This window comes from Neolamprologus multifasciatus, chromosome 19, assembly GCF_963576455.1.
Source record: "Neolamprologus multifasciatus chromosome 19, fNeoMul1.2, whole genome shotgun sequence".
NCBI classification, from domain to species: domain Eukaryota; kingdom Metazoa; phylum Chordata; class Actinopteri; order Cichliformes; family Cichlidae; genus Neolamprologus; species Neolamprologus multifasciatus.
Window position 1 is genome coordinate 1,353,917 of NC_140457.1, and position 12,816 is coordinate 1,366,732.

At 42.9% G+C, this 12,816-nt stretch overlaps 2 protein-coding genes and 1 pseudogene across 3 annotated transcripts in view; all 3 read left to right on the forward strand.

The window, feature by feature from the left end:
• LOC146495633 (uncharacterized) overlaps positions 1-12,816 on the forward strand; it is a 183,512-nt gene that overhangs the window by 135,813 nt on the left and 34,883 nt on the right. The gene's annotated exons all lie outside the window — the stretch shown is intronic.
• The window catches only part of LOC146495635 (interferon-induced very large GTPase 1-like), a 123,985-nt pseudogene that overhangs the window by 76,286 nt on the left and 34,883 nt on the right, over positions 1-12,816 (forward strand). The window lies entirely within an intron of this gene.
• LOC146495637 (interferon-inducible GTPase 5-like) overlaps positions 1-12,816 on the forward strand; it is a 120,946-nt gene that overhangs the window by 57,738 nt on the left and 50,392 nt on the right. The gene's annotated exons all lie outside the window — the stretch shown is intronic.

The window sequence follows — 12,816 nt, forward strand, 5'->3', positions numbered from 1 at the left end:
ATTTGCAGATAGGAAAGCAAAATTAGCTTATGCAAGCATGCAATAGTAAATTTGCATTCCATTTTTTTCCTACATGGAAATTCATGTATTTTGGAGACATGTTTGAAGCTAATGTTTTTTTATTTTTAAACAGCTGCAAATAAAATGTAGAATTTTAAAGGAACACTTCTTTGCATGTTTGGAAAACATTTTTTATCTTTTAATCTCGCTTCCAACTTGGTTTACAAGATGGCGCCGCGTATGGATGCCCTGGTACTTCAGTGCGTTACTTCTGTTTTGTTTTTGTGCATAACTTGTGTGTCTGGGCACTCCTCTGGATATTCTTACACCAGAGACAGCTTCTTAACTACAGGACTACAACACCTGTGGATTTATTTCCAATGTTTGTCGCATCCTTTACTACAGATTTATTACAGACTTTGATCAGGAAAGTGAGACGCCGAAGGAGAGGAAAGCGAGCCGGCGCACTCGTGTGTCTGAGGAGACTACGAACTGCTCTTCCTGGGATCTTCCTTTCCAACATATGCTCACTTTGGAACAAGATGGATAAGCTGGCATCAACAGAGACTTTGCCTCCTCCTGTGTCTTATGTTTTACAGAGTTGTGACTCTGTGAGGACATCCCGGACTGCGCATACAAGTTGGAGGGTTTTCATCTGCTCCGCGCGGATCGGCAGGCCTCTCTCTCTGGTAAGACCACAGGTGCAGGCATCTGCTTCTACATTAATAGTGGCTGGTGCACAGATGTAACAGTGATTTCTCAGCACTGCTCTTCCTCTCTGGAATACCTTTTTATTCACTGCAAACCGTTTTATTCTCTGCGGGAGTTTGCTTCATTCATCCTGGCCGCTGTTTACATCCCGCCAGATGCGGATGTGCAGGCAGCCCAGTGCGCCCTTGCGGAGCGGATAGTGCACATAGAGCGGACATTCCCGGACTCTCTCATTATTGCTCTTGGGGACTTTAACAAAGCCAATCTGAGCCAGGAACTTCCCAAATACAAGCAGTATATTAAATGCCTGACCAGAGAGGAGAGGACATTGGACCGCTGTTACAGCACGATCAGCGGGGCCTATTGCGCGGTGCCCTGCGCCTCACTCTTTTTCTGACCACGTCATGATCCACCTGATCCTCGCGTACAGAAAGAGGCTGAAGCTCTCCAAATCTGTCGTGAGGACTAAAAAACTGTCTGTGAGAGCTGCTACATTCAAATTTGCATATTGGGGCCTTCACAGCTTCTAAGCCAATAAATCATCTATGTTGTATATCTCTAATAAGTCATATTTTTATTGTAAATAGTCGACACTTGAAGATTCCTCCATTTCTTCTGAACAAAACGGTCTAAGAATCACAGTTCTAGCCCCTAAGGATAGGAAATTATGGTTATTTGTTTGAGGGGAATCCTCAATATGAGAAATAGACTGCAAAAAGCCGGTCTCTCTCTGTGCCTGTGTGTGTAAGGAGTTCAGCTCTTTTAACGGGAAAAAAGTAAACCACCTCTCTGATTGGTGGATTCAAATTGAGCAGCTCCAGGCTGTTTGACTGACCTGGAAACATGCTGCCAACACTATTAACAGCCCCTGTTCACTTCCTGCTGTGTGTGTTTGAGAGAGAGAGGGAGAGACCCTTTTTTGGGAGCATCTCATTGTACGATTCAAATTGAATATATTCAGACTGGTTGACTGGCATAGATCCTGTGTGTGTCTCTTTGTGGGTTTGTGTTTCCATATGTGTCCATATTTGTAATTGTGTGTATCTCCTGGCTGTTATTTCTTTTATTTTAATTTCTGCCAATTTTTCACAGTTGAACAAGAACATTTGAGGGAACTTAACCCTGTTCAGCATTTTTTCAGCTGTCCATTTTGCTTTTCCAATATTTCTACTTCTAAATCATAGTATTTCTGCTACTTTTTAGTATTTGTGCTAAATACAATATTTCTGCAAAATTATGCTATTTCTGCTATTTTATAATATTTGTGCTAAATGTAGTATTTCTGATTAATTATAGTATTTCTGCTATTTTATAGGATTTGTGCTAAATATAGTAATTCTGCTTAATTATAGTACTTCTGATAAAACATAGTATTTCTACTAAATATAGTATTCCTGATTAATTATAGTATGTCTACCAATTTATAATATTTCTGACACAAGCTGTGTGTGTGTGTGTGTGTGTGTGTGTGTGTGTGTGTGTGTGTGTGTAAGAGACAGAAAGTGCACAGGTTAAAGACGGTAAGATGTGATGGGCTGGCTGCCTTTCAAGGCCTATACTTTGTAGCCAGCGAGCTGAGGCTGTGTGTTAATGTGGATGTGTTTTTCTGTATACATCATACATTTGTGTGTGTGTGTGTGTGTGTGTGTGTGTGTGTGTGTGTGTGTGTGAGAGAAAGAGAGAGAGACCCTTTTTTGTCATTCAAATTGCATATATTCAGACTGGTTTTTCCACAGTTAGTATTTAAGGAACTTAACCATGTTCAGCTTATTTCCGCTGTCCATTTTGATTTTCCAATATTTCCGCTTGAGTTATTACTATTCTGCTAAATGATAGTATTTCTGCAACTTTGTAGGATTTGTGCTAAATATAATATATCTGATTAATTATAGTATTTCTGCTATTTTATAGGATTTGTGCTAAATATAATATTTCTGCTAAGTTATAGTATTTCTGCCAAATCATAGTTTTTCTGCTCTGTTGTAGTATTTCCGCTAAGTTATGTTTCTCTTAAGTCACAAATTTTTGCTAAGATGTTATTGATGCTCCATGTCAGATATACATTGCAGAAAGCCCATGTTTTTGTCTGTGTGTGCAAGGGGTGCAGCTGTTTTGACAGGAACAACTACACAGCCTGATGAAGCAGACAGAAGCAGCATCTCTGATTGGTGCATTCAAATTGAGCAGATCCAGGCTGTTTGACTGTCATAGATACAGCTCAAAATATAAAGTTGAAAATAGCTGAAGAAGCTGAAGTCAATATATGTCAGTTTGTGTGTATGTGTGTGTGTGTGTGAGAGAGAGAGAGAGAACCTTTTTTTTTTGGCAGCGTCTCATTGTAGGATTCAAATTGAATATATTCAGACTGGTTGACTGGCTTAGATCCTTTGTGTGTGTCCCTCTGTGCATTTGTGTTTCCATATTTGTCCATATTTTTAAATGTATATCTCCTGGCTGTTATTATTATTATTATTATTATTATTTTTGCCAATTTTTCACAATTGAACAGGTACATTTGAGGAAACTTAACCATGTTCAGCATTTTTTCAGCTGTCCATTTTGCTTTTCCAATATTTCTACTTAAGTTATTACTATTCTGCTAAATCATAGTATTTCTGTGACTTTTCAGTATTTGTGCTAAATACAATATTTCTGCTAAATTTACTATTTCTACTATTTTATAGTATTACTAATAAATCATAGTATTTCTGCGAAATCAAAATATTTTGCAAATAAAATTATAGTATTTGTGCTAAATCACAGTTTTTGTGCCAAATTATAGTATTTCTACTATTTTATAGGATTACCAATAAATCATAGTATTTCTGCGAAATCATATTATTTGTGCTAAATTATAGTATTCTGCTGAATCAGAGTATTTCTGCTATATTGTTGTATTTTTCCTAAATCATAGTATTTCTGTAATGTTTAAGTGTTTTGGCTAAATATAGTATTTCTGTTATCTTATAGTATTTCTCCTTAATTCTTGCATTTCTGAGAAGTTATCATGTTTCTGCTAGGTTACAGTATTTCTGCTAAGCTCTGCTGTGTTATTGTATTTCTGCCGAGTATTTCCTCTAAGTTATTGCAGTTCTGCAAAGTAATTACATTTTGCAAAGTTCTTATGCTTCGGCAAAGGTTTTACACTTCACTTTTTGCAACTTTTAAGCTTTTTCAGCTATTTTCAGCAGACAGCTTCAGCGTTACAGCATCCACACAGCATTTTTGCAGGAAATGCATATTTTTCTGGTTATTATTTTTCTCCCGCCTGAAATTATGAACCGAATCACAGCCCATAGCTTTGAGATAACCCTCACATATGTTACACCGTTTCGTGCAGCTCGGAATGGTGTGCTATGACCTTTGGCAGGGATTCGTTGCACGGTTTTCCCCAAATTCCCCCAAAAACACCCCATTTTCCCCCATTCATTTCAATGGAAAAGGGCCCGAAAAAAGGCCTCAACCCAGGCCACTTTGAAGGCCTACCGCTCGGCCCTACTTTGTCGCAGAAACATCATTTAAACTTTATGCGGGTCACAAGACTTGGGATTTTTTTTGACCAAATCCATGTTGCGATATCTTTTATGGTTGTTCAAAAGAGCAGTTTAAGTTTGATGGAAATTTAGATTTTTCACGGTATGTCACGCCACTGTCAACTGCCATAAAACCAGAGTGTGGAGAATAATTTGAAAAATTTGTCTTTCTCATCCTCTCCCACCCAAACCGTTTGCCCTACATCTATAATTTATACATCAAAACGTAGCTATCGTTGTCTTCTTTCATCCAGTGTCTTCCTCATTGATATCAGATTGACGGTTACTCACAAATCCATCAAAGTGCAGCCTCCTCCCTCTCTGTCCCCCATAGATGTCCATTCTAAACTGCTCCCAAATTTTTATTTTTATTTATTTATTTTTTTGCCTATCCTGTTTGGTTCTTTTGCCATCAGAATTGCTGTCTAAAGGCAAATAGAGATGCCCAACGGTTGTACTTTACCAAATGGACCATCCCAGCCTTGCCGTATTGGTCTATTTGATTCACCATTGCTTATATTGTTTATTTTATTTTCATTTGCTGAATACGGGAAAGACTTGACTGGGGAAAAGAAAGGGGAGAAAGAAAGAGGGAAAGAAAAAGAGCGGGGAAGAGGGACGGTGATAAAGGGTGAAAAAACAAAAAGCCAACAAAACAAAACAACAAAAAATACATACATCAATCACCTGAAAACAAGCAAAGAAAAAGAGCAATATAATAAACAACATCAGCGCGATGATCTATGTGAATATAACAGAAAATTATTATTGTATTGTATTCCTCATTGTATTGTAAGATCGACAGTGCACAGTGTGCTTTGCGGTAGCAGCCAAAAAGGGTGTAGTTTGTTTGTGTGAGCACCCATGTTTATACCTGTGGGCGTCAGCGCGCTTGTATTTAAAAGGTTCCTTCATGTAATGACCTGCTAGAGGGTGTGGGGGAGCCATAGCCCCGTCCTCCAGGGCATGAAGCAGGTATAGAGGAGATCAAGGCTCCAGACATTCAGAGGCACCAAGAGCAAAGGAGACCAAGGAAGACCAACGGAGGGGCAACCGTGCCACTATCCCGGAAAGAGCCCCAGATGAGGGGTCACTCAGCAGCCGCTGAGCAGAAGCCAGGGGGAGTTGCAGTGACGTGTCCGTGAGCTCCGCCGGCAGCCAGTTGTGCCAGAGTGACCAAGCTCCAGGTCAAGAGGCCGAGGGCACCCCGCCCCGGAAGAGGCCCGAGCGAGCCCCCGGCTCCAGGCCCCGACAAGCAGTCACCAGGAGTGAGCTGGTGGGTACCTGGACGCCCATCCCCGGACACAAAGACCCACCAACGCACCGATGTCTGAGGGTGTCTGCCACTGGCAGGGGGAGTGGTGGGGGGAGATAGGCCTCCATACCATGGAGGGCCTGAGATGTTCCTAGAGAGGAGGTGTCTGATATCCGACCTGACATGGACATAGATAAACAGACACACACAGATACAACCATCCATTCCCACCGTCATGCTCTCATATGCAATTACTCAGAACTCACCCTATGTCGAGACAAACATAAATAGACACTGTACACACAATCACACTCCCCAAGCATACTCTATACCCCAGGTCTAGGTACCCTTGCCCCTGGAGGGGGAAACTGCACCAGACCCATGTAGTATTACCCTTTTCCCTGCGGTGGAGGCAAGCAGACCGCCCCGACAGCAGGGAGGCCCCACATTCCAGACCCCAATCCGATGGCCAACTCCTCCTCCTGGCCCCCCCGCCCCAACAGGCAACAGAAAACAGGGGTGTGTGAAGACTCCACAACTCCCTCCGCCTGCTCATATGTAGTGTTGATGTATGTGTGTTCTAAGGTGCATTTAAAACCCAGGAGGGCATGGAGCTACCTGCCAGAGAGCAGCAGGTAAGCGCATAGCCCCTTCTGATAGCCCTCAATGCCAGGGGTGAGGTTGTACACCCTGATGGTCTTCTGGATGACATGTAGGGTGCCAACCCCCAAGGTCCTATATGTATGTGTTATGAGAGTATGAATAATGTGAATGTCTAAGTTGTGGGATAAAATTGAGGCACAGGCAGCCAGAAGGGGACAGAGGGGGGGATGTCTCCCCTGCACCCTGGTGACACACCTGCACCCCAAGGCCCTGCATGTGTGGGTGATTGTGGTGGAGTGGGAAGAGGGAGGCAGCTGGAGATGGGGAGGGAAGGAAGGGAAGTGGCCCCTCCCTGGGGCCAGCTCCCCCACTGACCCCAGTAGGCACTCCCACACTCTGCAACCCACCAGGTCCATCCAGACCTGGGCCCAGTTCAGCAGCGCCGCCCGGCCCCACAGAGCCCGGGGCAGCCCAACTGACCCCACCACAGAGAAAACTGCACCCACCCCATATCCGCTTATCTTCCAGACTACACAAGACAATAAACACCCAGGCGGAGATCTTCCTCCACCTCTCCTGTATCTCTGTCCACCCGCAAAGTGAGTTCCTGGAGAGAGGAGACCTCCTGCAAGATTTAACAGCCTCCCCCACCAGTTGAAAAGCCCCCACCCAGGGACAGCCAGGCTCCCAGGTCAGTCACCCACGTCCGTCAGCACAGACCCTCCCCTAGCCCCGCTGCATGCAGCCACGAGGAAACCGTCACCCAAGAGCCAACAGAGCCCTTAATAGGCCATGACCGCAACCCCGGGTTGAGCCCCCCAAGTAAGACGCTTATGGGGAATCCCCCGACGCCCTAAGCCTGTCCCTACCCCCACACCAATCACAACAGCGAAGGTGGGACCAAACTATGACCCCCCACCCCCACTAGGTGATGGAGCTGATCAAAGGAGCCCAGAGCGATTGATCTGATGTGGTGGCAGAGGCTGTATCAAGACTAATGTAATCTAATAGATAATTTCTATATTGGTTAGAATTAAGGTTCTTTTTCCAGTTCATGAGGACTGTTTTCTTGGCTATGCATAGAGCAGTGAAAACCATATGGGCTATATTCTTTTCTGTAGTGACATAATCTAAGCTGTCCAACAAACACACTAAAGGGGAAGTTGGAATGTTACATTTCAGACACTTTGATAAGTCTTCACATATCTCGCGCCAAAACTTCTGAACTGGTGGACAGAACCAAAGTTGTTGGAAGACGTAAAGCCCATGAACATCCGATGACCTGTATAGTGCATTCTATGTAGTATTTTGTATTGAATTAATTGAAGACTGGGATTTCTAATTAAATGAAAGGTTTTTAAGCATATCTGAGACCAGAAGTTTTGGTCTAAATTAACTGATAAATCCGCTCCCCATTTTACAATAGTAAGTGATATTGATTCATCTGTTTTAGAAAACATTCTGTATATTTTGGAAAATAATTTTGGGGGTTTTAAGAGTAAGAAATTGTACCACACTGGTGTTTTTTAGTTTAGCTTGACCAGGCTTAAATTTCCTTTTGACTATGGATTTAATTTGTTGATATTCTAAAAATCTTTTCTTGTTAATCTCATATTGTGTAACTAGTCTGTCAAATGGAATAAATTATGTTACTTCTAATATGTTCTAAGTATTTGATTCCTTTACCACTCCAATCTGGAAAGTTTATCATATTATTGTTTTGTAATATGTCAGCTCCCAAATTTCACCTCAAATTTTTAATTGGAGGGTGTCTTTACACTGTCAGCATGTCAGTATAATACACTCTACATGCATGAATTTTACTATGTTGTAGTCTGGAAGTTCTTGCCACTCACGGTGAAAGAATTTTTGCGATCTGACCTACAGTTTTCTCTTGGGAAGCATTTGTTTCAGAGGTTAATTCCTGTTTGCCGTTCTCTGTGTCTGACCCCAACTGCAGTGTGTGTGTCCCATCCCCTCCTGCCACTCACAGGAGTTATTATAGCAACCGGCCCTAACAGCTAAGTACTGATGACTCTTTGCTTAAAACTCAACGGTTTTTTGCTCCAACCACATACATCCTCATGTATGTATGGAAAACACTTGGATATCCCTAGAAATTCTTTCCATAAAAATTATGATAAAATTATCCATCACCAGGGGTGAGGTCACTGAGGCAGTCAAGCAACTCCTTGTTTGCAGAGCCCCAGGGGTGGATGAGGTTCATCCTGAGTTCCTGCAGTTTCTGGATGTTGTAGGGCTGTCTTGGTTGGCACACCTCTGGACTGTGTGGAAATCAGGGGTGGTGTCTCTGGATTGGCAGACCAGGGTGGTGGTTCCCATCTTCAAAAAGGGGGACCGGAGAATGTGCTCCAGCAACAGGGGATCACACTCCTCAGCCTCCCCAGGAAAGTCTAGTTAGTCGGACCTCAGATACAGGAGGGAGAATTTTGATTTTCATCCCTGTCCTAGAGCTCTGGACCAGCTCTGTGCCCTCTCGAGGATAGTTGATGGTCCATGGGAGTTTGCACAAGCAAACTCCCATGGACCATCCCAGTTTGGTCTACATGACAATTAGTGGACTTTTCTTCTTTAGATATTAATGATATGATTACAAACAGGTGTTTTTAGTGTTCCATTAATTTTTTATTTGAGTCATTCATTCTGGAAATTCAAATAGGTGATGTTTTTCAAATTAGTCTTGAAAAATTACCTTATGTGTTTGTGTTTTTAAACCATCCCCTGCCCAGTTCCTTCTCCAGAACCTAACTTTTTTCTCTTTTTCTTTTTTACTTAAACCTACAGTGGTTCTGTTTTGCCATTGTGGTTCTTTTATGGCATACACAACAAAAATATTTACACACTTACACAGATTTTTATTAAGAACAAATGAAGTTTTACCTTATCGCAACTGAGTAAAAAAAAATGCTTTTGCAAAGAAACAGATAATAAAAGTGTATGTGTTATTACCATCACGGTCCTGGGTCTGTGACCCAGTGTTTTCTGTTTTGTATTATTAATCTTTGATTTCATGATGTACCTTTGTTAATTCTTAGTTTGCATCCTAGGTCCTTATTAAACTCACACGGCCTGCCCCACTGGCTGTGACAATTGTAGGGTCTACCTTACAATATAAAGCACCTTGAGGCGACTGTTGCTGTGATTTGGCACTGTGTAAATATAACTGAATTGAATACAAAGCTTCAAAAAATAAGGAAATTTTAACTACTTGCTACAGTGTTGGAGTTCTGATTATACTCTGCCAGCTCCAGCTATCATCATATTGCTGCACAGAGGTGAATCTACACGGAGTTGTACTGTTCTATGTTGAACTCTTTTTCCCTCAACAGTGTCTTAGCCAGAACCTTTGAAAACAGCAGTAAAGCTGGTTTAACTGCAAAGATGTGACAGGAAGCAGCTTATGTTAAATGTGTTTTTGTTCCCTTAAGTAAAGTTAAAAACTATAGCTAATTTTCTACTACTACTACTACTAATAATAATAACTTTATTCATATAGACTTATTAAAATGTGAATTACAAAGTGTTTCATAGGAGAAACAGAATGTCATGGTCAGACGTTCCTCCCTGGAAGACCTGTCTGTTATGTTTCTTTTGTGTGTGTGTTTCTCTGCCTTTTCTACTCGTTCCTTCATGCCTGTTTGCTTATGGAAGTTTGTGCATCCAGGAGAGCGAGAGCTGTGCAGATTCTGACCTGGAAGCACCTCCCTGCTGAAACCGGCACACCTGCGTCTAATTTTCCATCGCGCTGCCTCTAATCATCCTCCATCTTGTGCAGAGGGCTCTAACAGTGTGATCAGGCAGCAGTCAGCACTGGATTGTTGCACTAAGACTGGTAGTACAGTGAGCTTTGTGAAACTGGCAGAAACGGCAAATGAGCTAGCTAGCCATGAGACCAGACTTGAAGAAGCTGAGAAAAGACTGGAAAAGATGGAAAGGTGGAATGTGGCCGCCAAAGACACATTAATCCAGTCGCTCCAGCAACAACGGAATATTCAGATGAAACTGGCTGACTTGGAAGGCCGTAGCTGACGGAATAATAGTTGCATTTTTGGCCTAAAAGAGGGTTCTGAAGGAAACTCTGTGCTGCAGTTTGTGGAAGACTTGTTGAGAGCTGAGCTTTCACTCCTTCTGGACTCTACTCTGAATATTCAGCGGGCGCACAGAGCTCTGGTGCCAAAACCCAGACCAGAAAAACCTCCGCGATCAGTTCTGGTCACTTTTCTTCAGTTCTCAACCAACGAGACTGATTTTTTTACACTGTAAAATGTAATATTGTGCTTAATTAAAAATATTAAATAGGCTGAACTCAATTTATATCAATTTGTTATTAGAACTCGATTTAAATAAGTTACCAGTACTTTTTATGCAAAAATGCTGATAAACTCAATTTATTTGACTTGTCTTAACTTAGAAAAACTGCTTCTCAGGGCGGAAGGATGAAAGATGTGTTTTGAAAATGCCCCGTCACTACCGTCCTCCTCCCTCTCGGATCAGTCCGCATGTTCATGGTGCATTTTTTCTGGAATATGTTGAGCAAACCTGGAGAAGCGTCAGCTCAAGAGATTATTGTCATTGCTGTGAATCTTTACCTGATACACTGACTTGGTGAGTAAATGTTTACTCTTATTCAAACTGATTTTGTGGCTTCTCTTAGTTTAGCACCAGGTTTATAATCTTGTTAGCTAGTTAGTGTTAGCCTAGCGTTGCTGCTGCCGCTGGGCTCATGTTACTTCAAAATTAACACCACAGCCTTAAAAACCTTACATAAAACTATGTCGGTGAAATTTTCTGTGGATTGTTTGAAATAAAAAAGTGAGATAAGAGCCCAGACAAAATTCTTCGGGAGGTGCAGCCGTTAGGGGTAAGGTGGGGTGTGGGGGGTATTTTCAATCCATAGCCCTAACTAACGAGATATCTCTAGATATCTCGCTCATGTTTAACCTGAGTAGCAAAAGAGTGCAGGGGGATTGAAAAGAATACACCAGGAGTTAGCTGTGCTCCCGGACTCTATCGAGCCTTGACCTCCCGGTCAGCTATCGTGCTGGTGGATAACAGAGCTCTCCGAAAACGTGAAAGCACTTTTGCAAATATGTGATATTTTGGAAAATCCAAATTGCCATTAGGTGTGAGTGTGAATGGTTGTCTGTCCCTGTGTGTTGACCCTGCGACAGACTGGCGACCTGTCCAGGGTGTACCCCGCCTCTCGCCCTATGACAGCTGGGATAGGCTCCAGCGCCCCCCGCGACCCTGAAAAGGAGAAGCGGAAGCGAATGGATGGATGGGTGATATTTTGATAAATTAAGTAGATATTTGAGAATTACACAGCTACATTCTCGGCTGAATATCTTAAAAGGTTATTTTGTGACCCAGAAAGGGTAGTCTGGAGAAAAGGAGGATCGCATTTGTCGGCCAGTTGTCGGAGCCTGTGCGTACTTGTAAGCGCGGCAATGGCGGAGGAGCAGGGCTAAAAAACTTATTAATTTTTCTGGGTCACAAAATAAACTTTTAAGATATTTTCAAGCGAGAATGTAGCTGTGTAAAGTTCAAATATCTGTTCGATTTATCAAGACATCACGTATTTGCAAAAATGCTCCAACATTTTCGGAGACATCCATTTTTTTTTCATGCTTTGTGGCAGCTTTTGAACATCTGTGGCATCTATTAATGTCAAATCTAGCATTTATTTGAGTGGTGCGACAGAAACAACCTGCTGCTTAACACCAAGAAGACCAAGGAGCTCATCGTGGACTACAGGAGGAATGCTGACCCACATCCACCCATCCACATTAAGGGGACGGCTGTGGAGCGTGTGAGCAGCTTCAAGTTCCTGGGAGTCCACATCTCTGAGGATCTCATTTGGACGACCAACTGCTCCAAGCTGGTCAAGAAGGCTCACCAGCGCCTCTTCTTCTTGAGGACTCTGAGGAAGAACCACCTGTCCTCAGACATCCTGGTGAACTTCTATCGCTGCACCATCGAGAGCATCCTGACCAACTGTATAACAGTCTGGTACGGGAACTGCTCTGCCTCGGACCGGAAGGCGTTGCAGAGGGTCGTGAAAACTTCCCAGCGCATTGCCGGAGCACCACTTCCTGCCATAAAGGACATCTACAGGAAGCGGTGTCTGAAAAGGGCTGGGAAAATCATCAAAGACCCCAGTCACCCATCACATGGACTCTTCACCCTCCTGCCCTCTGGGAGGTGCTACAGGAGCCTCCGGACTAAGACCACCAGGTACCGGAACAGCTTCTTCCCCACAGCTGTCAGACTCCTGAACTCTGCCTCCTGACTAGGGATGTGTATGATTTAGGTTTTATCCGATACCGGTGCCAAACCGGTACTTTTGAAACGGTGCCGGTGCTCAAACCGGAAAAATGGAAAAAACACAAACTTTGTCCAAAAACCTCTCATGTTTAACTGCTTTCCACTTTTTCTTTGGTCATTTTAGCCTTTTTGTCCAGGGTGAAGGGAGTATCTGCCATCAAACAAGAAGACAGCTGCATGTAGCTATGATGGTGTTTGCTAGTTCACCTTACATGCATTAATGTAATAACGTGGTTAGCCTACTCAACGTAAATTACACACGAACAACATTAAGCTACTCACGCAGAGAAGAACGGCTGCTGCTGCATCATCATCCTCATCATTTCTGCTACACTGGCAGGGCTAGGGGCCAGGACTCTCCTCTTCGGG